An 8,031-nucleotide genomic window follows, 5' to 3' on the forward strand; every position below is an offset into this window, starting at 1 on the left:
GAGGGGTGGGGAGACTAAATGAGCTTCCGGAGGGATGTTAATTGGTGGCAGGGACAGCAGCCGGCTGTCTGAAGGGTTTGTGCAGCGTGTAAGTTAAAACAGCTGATTATGAGGGAAATCGCTCTGTGTCCCGGCTTCTGCCTGGCCGCCTCCCTGCAGCCTGGGGCTCAAGTTGGTCGCCAGGCTGGCCATCAGCATCCGCGGGGCTGCAGGGACCCGGTGAGACTGGGAGAGCAGGGAGCCTGCAGGAAAGGGGCCCCGGCATGTCCCCCGAGGCTCGGAGCACCCGAGGCCCGCTCACAGACCGGCGTGCGGCAGGGTGACTGGGGCAGGGTCTCAAGTCGGTCACATCTGAGACTCCCTCTGTGGCTCTGTGTGACTAGACCTTGGCGGGCGCCAGACTGGACGCCCTCCTCGCGGGAGCTCTGGGTCCTCCCACGCCCCCAGGGGTGGGCACTCATGCCCATTTTGCAGATCAGAGAAGTCGCTGGGAGAGGCTGAAGCCACAGGCTCCCAAGCGGTGAATTTGGGACTCAGGCCACCAGCCATGGCGCCAGTTGGTGTGGAGGAAAAAGAAAGCTGGGTTGTTCGTGACTTACTGCTGCCCCGGCCTGGTGTGGGGCTGCAGGGCTCCTGTGTGGCCTGCGTGTCCCCTTTCCCCATTAACACTTTGCACACTGGCGTGCACACATGCACGGGGCTGGGCTCTTCCAGAGGGTCCCTTCTGGAACAGGGACGCTCAGCTCTGTCTCTGCCCCGCCCCCGACGTGGCAGGGTCCTGGCTGGGGGCAGCAAGTGGGGCAGGTCCCTGTCCCTGCCATCCTGAGAGGGTCCTGGGATGGCACGAGTACGGCCGGGGCTGCAGGGTGGCTGTGCCGGAGCCCCCATCATCTGGCTTCTGGGGCTGCCGTGCTGCACATGGACTGAAGGACAAAGGCGGGAGCAGGGCAGAGAGGAGAGGACTGTGGTGACCCAGGAGTGGAGGGGGAGACAGGTGCTCAGATCTTACATGTGTCTCTGCAGGTAGAACCAGAGCAGCTTCACAGGCACGTGCCGGTGCTCACACGAGGTACTTTGTCAGAAAAGCTCACGCTTGGTACATGCTCTGCTATCGCATCTTGAAACCCTTCTCTTCCCAGCTTTGTGGAGACGTACTTGACATAGAACACGTGTGAGTCTAAGGTGTACAGCGTGACGGTTTGAGCCACACGTATGTTGCAGGACGGCAACCACAGCAAGGTTAGTTCACCCCTCCATCACCTCGCATTTTTTTCTGGTGAGAACATCTCAGATCTACTCTTAGCAACTCAAGACGTTAATACGGTGTTGACTATAACTATGGTCACATGCTGTACATTGTGTCCCCAGAACTTGTTTATCTTATAATTGGACATTTGTACATTTTGTCTAGCATCTCTTCTCCTCACTCCCAGCCCCTGGCAACCACAGTTCTCCTCAGTTCCTGTGAGTTTGGCTCTTTTGGATTACACATATAGGTGAGATTATACAGTATTTGTCTTTCTCTGACTTATTACACATAGCGTAAGGTCCATGCTTCTTGTTGGAAATGGCAGGATTTTCTTCTTTATCATGGCTGAATAATACTTCATTTTATTGTACACTCCGTCCTCCACATGCGTTCTTCTGTCGGTGGACGCTTAGCTTGTTTCCATGTCTCAGCTATTGGGAATAATGCCGTGATGAACGAGAGTGCAGCTCTCTCTTTAAGGCCCTGATTGCGTTTCCTTCAGATACGTGCCCAGAGTGGGGCTGCTGGCTTAGGTGGTAGCATTACCGCCATAGCTGTAGCTAACACCTCTATGATGTCGTATAATTACAATTTTGTTGCGGTGAGAACATTTAAGAACTAGTTCCTCAGTCATTTTAAGCATATAACACAGTGCTGTCGTCTGCAATCACTGTGCTGTGCGTTAGATCCCCAGCACGTCCTCATCTTCTAATTGCAGGTCGGGGGCCTTTAACAGGATTTCCCCAACAATCTACCTCTTACCCCCGGTAACCAGCATTCTACTCTGTTTCTGTGAGTTTGGGTTTCTTAGAGTCCACATGTAGGTGATATCATACAGTATTCATCTTTCTCTGGCTTATCTCACTGAGCAAAATGCCATAAGCATATATGTGTATATAGCACATCACCTTTATCCATTAATCCGTCGATGGACACTTAGGTGAGGTCTGTATCCTGGCTGTTGTGGGTAGTGCTCGTTCTCTGTTCTTCCATTGATGGGCATCAGGTGGTCTCTGCATCTTGGCTGTGGTGGGCAGTGCTCCGTCACTGCTAGGATCCCTCATGTTGCCCTTTTATCGTCTCACCCTCCCTTCCTGCCCCGTCACCTCTGGCAGCATTTCGTCTGCTTCCTGTCTCTCTATTTTGTTGTTTCAGGAATGTTATATGGACGGGATCGCGTAGTGCATAACCTCTCTGTGTTGTCCATCTTCATGCTGGGTAACGTCCTTGGGACCCATCCCTGCTCTGCCTGTGTCCCTGGGGGACCCCTTCCTGCTGCTGCGTAGTGTTCTGTGGTGTGGATGGACCACAGTTTGTCAAATGTCCTCTTGCTTGTGTCCAGTGTTTTGTCTGACAAATAGAGTGGCTGTGAGCACTTGTATAGAGGCTTTTGTGTGAACATAGGTCATTTCTCAGGACTAGATGCTCAGGAGTGCAGTTGCTGGTTCGTATGGTGGTTGTATGTTCAGTTTTATAAGAAACTGCCAAACCCTTTCCAGAGTGGCAGCACCATTCTGCACTCCTGCCACCTTCTCCCCGGCATTGGTGTCACAGTGTTATGTTCATGCTGAGCTTGGGTGTGTGGTGTGGAAGTGCATCATGGTTTTACCCTGTGTGTCTCTAGTGCTGATGACGTGGACCTGGTCACGTGCTTTGGGCCTAGTGTGCGTCTCGTCAGGGGAGGTGCCCCCTCAGCCCGTGCTGTCTTCTGGTTGAATTGTTGGATCCTGTTGAGTTGCGAATGTTCTGTGCATGTTCTAGATGCTGATTCTCCGTCAGTGTGTGATTCGCAAATGTTCTCCCAGGTCAGTAGCTGTCTTTCCATCCTCTTTCCAGCATCTTTGTCACGGCGCAAACGCTACATTTTAATGCGGTCCAGCTGAGAGATTTTCCTCTTAGGGCTGGTCCTTTCGGTGTCAACTCCAAGAAGTCTCTGCCTAGTCACAGGTCTTGGTTTTCTCCGATGTTTTTTCCTAGAAGTTGTATAGGTTCCCGTTGATCAGATGAGCTGATGGGGCTCTCACCCAGAGAAGGGTGCCGTGATCACGACCACGAATCTGACTGGACTCCAGCTCTGCAGCAGGGCTGTGAGAGGGGCAAAGTCTGTCCAGCTTCACCGAGCCTGCCTCAGAGAAGCCACAGGGCATCACATGCCCTGCTCCCCACCTGCCACTCAACAGGAGTCCAGTAGTGCCTGCATCCTAATTAACTCATACTTCTGTTTTGTTTTTGCAGCTTTTTCTTCTGGAAAACTTCAGATATACACAAAAGTAGGCAAGACAGTGTAATGGCCACCCCCCCATGTGCCCAACTTCAACACTTGTCAGCTCATCCCACCTCCTCCCTCCCCCTTTCATAGTATTTTTTCAGTTTTTTCATAGAATAGCACACACACTGAAAAGTGCTCGTGTCCTAAGTATGCACAGGGTGAGTTTTCACACTGTGACCTCACCTGGTAAAGATTCTGGTGCCCACTCTGACATCCGTTTAGGGTGGCGGTGTTCCCACCCCACCAAGCAGTTCCCTGACACCTGACAGTTCCCTGACAATTCAACTCAGCTCTGACCTCTCTGCTGGAGCCAGTATCAGATTCCACAGGTCGAGGCCTCAGTCCCATGAGACAGCCTCCACTTCAGATGCCAGGCACAACTCCAGATTGTCACCTATGCTTCTGACCAACAGGCTATAAATCAGAGGTTGGCGTGACCTGCTCTTTGGGTTTGATTAATTTTCTAGAGCAGCTCACAGGACTCAAGAAACCAGTTTACTTGCTAGATTACTGGTTTTTACATAAGATGTTCAGATGCGAATCAACGGCCAGATGGAGACACACAAGACGAGGTCCCTGAGAAGGAGCTCTGTCCTCGTGGGGTGTGGGGCATGGCAGGTGGCATGTGTAAACATTTAGTTCACCAACCTAGAAGCTCTCCAAACCTCTTTTGGGTTTTAGGTTTTTATGAGGCTTCATTATCTCAGCATGATTGATTAACTCATTGACCATTGGTAATTGATTCAACCACCAGCCCCTGTCCAGTCCCGTCCCTGGAAATCAAAGTTCCAGCCCTCTAATCATGGCTGGTTCCACTGGCCACCAGCCCTCACCCTTAGGGGCTTCATAAAAGTCACCTCATTAGGATAAACCCAGCTGCGGTTGAAAGGGGCTTGTTATGAACAGCAAGACACCCATTTCACCTTTATGGTCTGAAGAAATTTCAGGAGTGGAGGACGAGAGACCCAATATTGTAACAAAAGATGCTTCCATTGCTCTTATCTCTCAGGAAATGCAACGAACTTCAGGAGCTGTGAGCCAGGAACCACAGAGGAAGACCAAATATATAGAGGAAATATATTTTCTCATCTGAATAAGCAGATACTGCCTTCTCATAAGTCACCATATCGCTCCTGGATAGCCTGTACTCGGATCAGGAGCCCAGTATTATCAGCACTCACAAGCCCCTGCGGCCCCTTCCATCACTGCTCTCCAGCAACCTCTGCCCTGACTCCTCATGAAGGACAGAGGCTAGTCTGCTCGTTGGCTGTTGAGGTGGTGGCAGAGCGTGGCATGGCAGGCAGTGGGTGAGTCAGCAAACCTGGGTTCAGAATGGGCCCCAGCTGGTCATGTGACGGTGGCAGTTATGCAGCCTCCAGGAGCCTCAGTCTCTCTTTTACGCAGCGAGGACCGTGCTAGAGCTGCCAGGTTGCTGTGAAAATCGTTCATAACATGCTCCAGGGCCCAGCCCTGGGCTCAGCATGTAAGGAGCGTCAATCATCATCATCGTCATTGATGTTTCCAATTCTGCACCTGTGGTGAGACAGGAGGCGGCCTGTGGCCCTGGCAGGCGTGTGAAGCTGTGGCGAGAGCTGTGGACAGCCGGGGCCTTCAAGACAGCTGACACTGCTTTGTGGCATCCTGGAGAAACTACCCTGCACCAGACTGTTAATTATCTCGAAAGACGACCTGAGGTATAGTGTCACTGACACAGCAGGTGTGAGAGAGGGCACAGGATGGCCTCCTGCGGTCAGCAGAGATGGTTCAGTGGGAGAAGACGTCCCCTGGGCTTTCTGTGCTGATGGGGCCATGCAGCTAGTCTGTACAATTACTGAAAAGGCGGTTTAATTACCTTCTCATTTTCTTTTGTGTATATTCTATAGCTTTTTCTTTGTGATGTCTATGGGTTTTACACTTAACACCCTAAAGTTATAACGCTGGAATGTCAATTTTATACCAGCTTCACTTCAGTAATGTACAGAATCTCAGCTCCTATACAGCTCTCACTCCACCCCATCTCAGTTATGAGTATCACCAAATTATATCTTTCAGCAGTGTGTCTCCAAAAACATCCTAATAATTGGGTTTTTTAACACTTAGTCTCTTAATGTAGAACACTAACACGGGAGTTACGAACCGAAGTTTCAGCAGCACCAGCTTTTATCGTCGTCCACATGTGCACTCTGACCAGGATCTTGATTTCTGCATAAGGCGTCGAGTTACTGTCCGGTGTCCCTTCGTTTCAGCCTGACAGACCCCTTCACTGGAGGGCGGGTCTAGTGGACAGAACTCTCTCAGCCTTGGTTTCTGTGGGAATGTCTTAATTTCTCCCTCATTTTTGAAGGATGGTTTTGCCAGATACAGGATTCCTGGTTGCGTTCTTTTTTCCTTCAGCACTGTGAGTACATGAGCCCAGGCCATCTGGCCTCCAAGATTTTTGTGGTGAGAAATCACTCATGGTCTTACTGGGGACAATGTGATGAAAGCTCTCTTCCGTCAGCTTTGTGAATGGGAATGATGTCCCTTCTCATGTCTTATGCAATGGAGCGTTTTCCTATAGTATCATAACGTCCTTAAGATGTAGGATCCTTGTGAATTTAAGGGAAAGGAACTGAATATTTTAAGTGTAGACACTGTGAGGTCTTTAAAAGCCAAAAATTGTTACATATTTTTAAATTAGGAATGAAAAGGCCACTGAAGCATCCTACAGGTTTTAATTTCTGGTAAAGTAAATATCACTCTCTAATCTCCCACATGAGTAAGAAGCTCTTTGGGGTCCTATTTTTAAGAGTAAAGGGGTCTTGAGACCGAAAGATGAGAAAACCTCTGTAGTTCATCCCCAGCCTTGATTGTCCATTTCTCACACTGACCTCATAAGGAGCCACCGTGATGGAATTAAGAAAACCTACACAAAACTCTGGCCAGGCCTAGGTTTTTGGTCTTTTATAGTGCAGGAAGCTAATTTTTGGTGACCTGTAGGCAGACCACAGCCAGCTTGTTTTCTCCTTCTTTGCCCCATTTTTGATTTTTTTCTTTTCATTTTTTTATTGTTTTCTTTTTTCCTTTCTGATTATCTTTGTCTTTTTCTCATTTTTCTTCTTTTATTTTTCTCACTTAATTTTTTCTTTTTCTCAATTTTTCTTTCCTCATTTAAAAATGTTTTTTCTTCTCATTTTCTTTAAATTTTTATTTAGTCTTGTTAGTGTTGTTAGTACAGTTAATGTTGTTGCTATTATTTATTAGCATAGTAAGCACAGGTGGCCTTGTTAGTCGTTAGCACACGTCGTTTTGTTTGCTAGCATCTTTAGTTAGCATAGTTGGTGTAGCGAGCGGGTCACCATATGCTTCCAGGCTTTGCACCGCCTCCACTGAGGGGCGGCCTCGTATTCATGGTTCTGAGCTCCTCAGGGCCATCGGGGAGAGCAGGTGCTCCACGGGGAGGCTGGGCCAGCACATCCCGATGGCCAGAGCAGTGGTGGCAGTGAAAGACGTCGCGAAGGACGAGCAGGGCTTCTCCAGAGGGCTGGAACTTTGCCACCAAGTCTGCAGCCTGAAGGCCTTGCGTTACTGGAATATTGCTGAGTTGTTTGAAGTGACTGACACAGAGCAAATGTTGTATCTCGTCACTGAGCACGTCGGCGTACAGGGGAGACCTGTACCATCACCTGGTAACGCACGGCTGGTGACAGAGGAGGAGGCTGAGGAATGTTGCGGCAGCTCCTCTCGGCCCACCAGTGCTGCCATTGCAAGGGCATCGTGCACCAGGACGTGAGGCTGGGACGGTGCTGCTGGACGCCAAGCTCGGTGTGAAGCTGGTAGGCATTCTGCCTCAGCGCTGTGGTCCTCACCACAGGCTGAGCAGGGCCCCACAGCCCCTGGTGCAGAGGACCAGCAGCCTGTGAGAAACCGGGAGTGGGGGCCGAAGGCCAGAGGGCCTGCCCGTCCCCTGCCCGGCTGGGAGTGGAGGACTGACTGCCCCCCAGCCCAGCCCCCCAGCGTGGCCCCGGGGCTTCCCCCTCCCGCCGCAGCAGCAGCTGCAGCAGTGAGCCCAGGGAACCAGCTGCCCCAGCGTGTGTCCTGCGGGGATGCTCCCCGCACACAGGGCAGCCTGATGGGGCCACCGGCCTCTCACTTCCAGTCCAGCCAGGCCGGCAGGTGGGGGGCCACTGGGGGCTGCTGGGAGGTTCTTCAACTTGATAAGACGCTTGTGTTTCTGTCTCTCCAGCAAGTAAAGGATCTCTAATGTAAATTAAACTATTGAACTTGTCAAAGATGCTGTAAAAGGGCCCGTAGTTCATTTGTTCTTCATTTGTTTGTGCTAAGTGTCTGCCAAGTGTTTGAGGGCTCGTTTAAAATAAGATGTATTAATGAGAAATGGGAGGTTCAGTGAGGCCAACAGACCAGCGGATGATGGCCATTGACAAGACAGTTTGTTGCTCACAGTTCCCGAGGAAAGGGGCACGCCACGCAGGCCACACGGGAAGCTCGGGGCAGTCAGGGCCGAGGGAGTGGG

The 8,031-nt window shown here is 50.8% G+C and overlaps 1 long non-coding RNA gene across 1 annotated transcript in view; it reads left to right on the top strand.

Annotated features, from left to right (window-relative positions):
• Positions 1-7,801, top strand: part of LOC138923704 (uncharacterized) — an 8,454-nt gene extending 653 nt beyond the window's left edge. The window contains exons 2-3 of the long non-coding RNA XR_011437696.1: positions 1,140-1,239; positions 3,485-7,801. This is a non-coding gene — a long non-coding RNA (uncharacterized lncRNA). The remainder of the gene's footprint in view (positions 1-1,139; positions 1,240-3,484) is intronic.
• The last annotated feature ends 230 nt before the right edge of the window (positions 7,802-8,031 follow it).

The sequence above is a fragment of the Equus caballus genome, chromosome 4 (assembly GCF_041296265.1).
Source record: "Equus caballus isolate H_3958 breed thoroughbred chromosome 4, TB-T2T, whole genome shotgun sequence".
Lineage (NCBI taxonomy): Eukaryota > Metazoa > Chordata > Mammalia > Perissodactyla > Equidae > Equus > Equus caballus.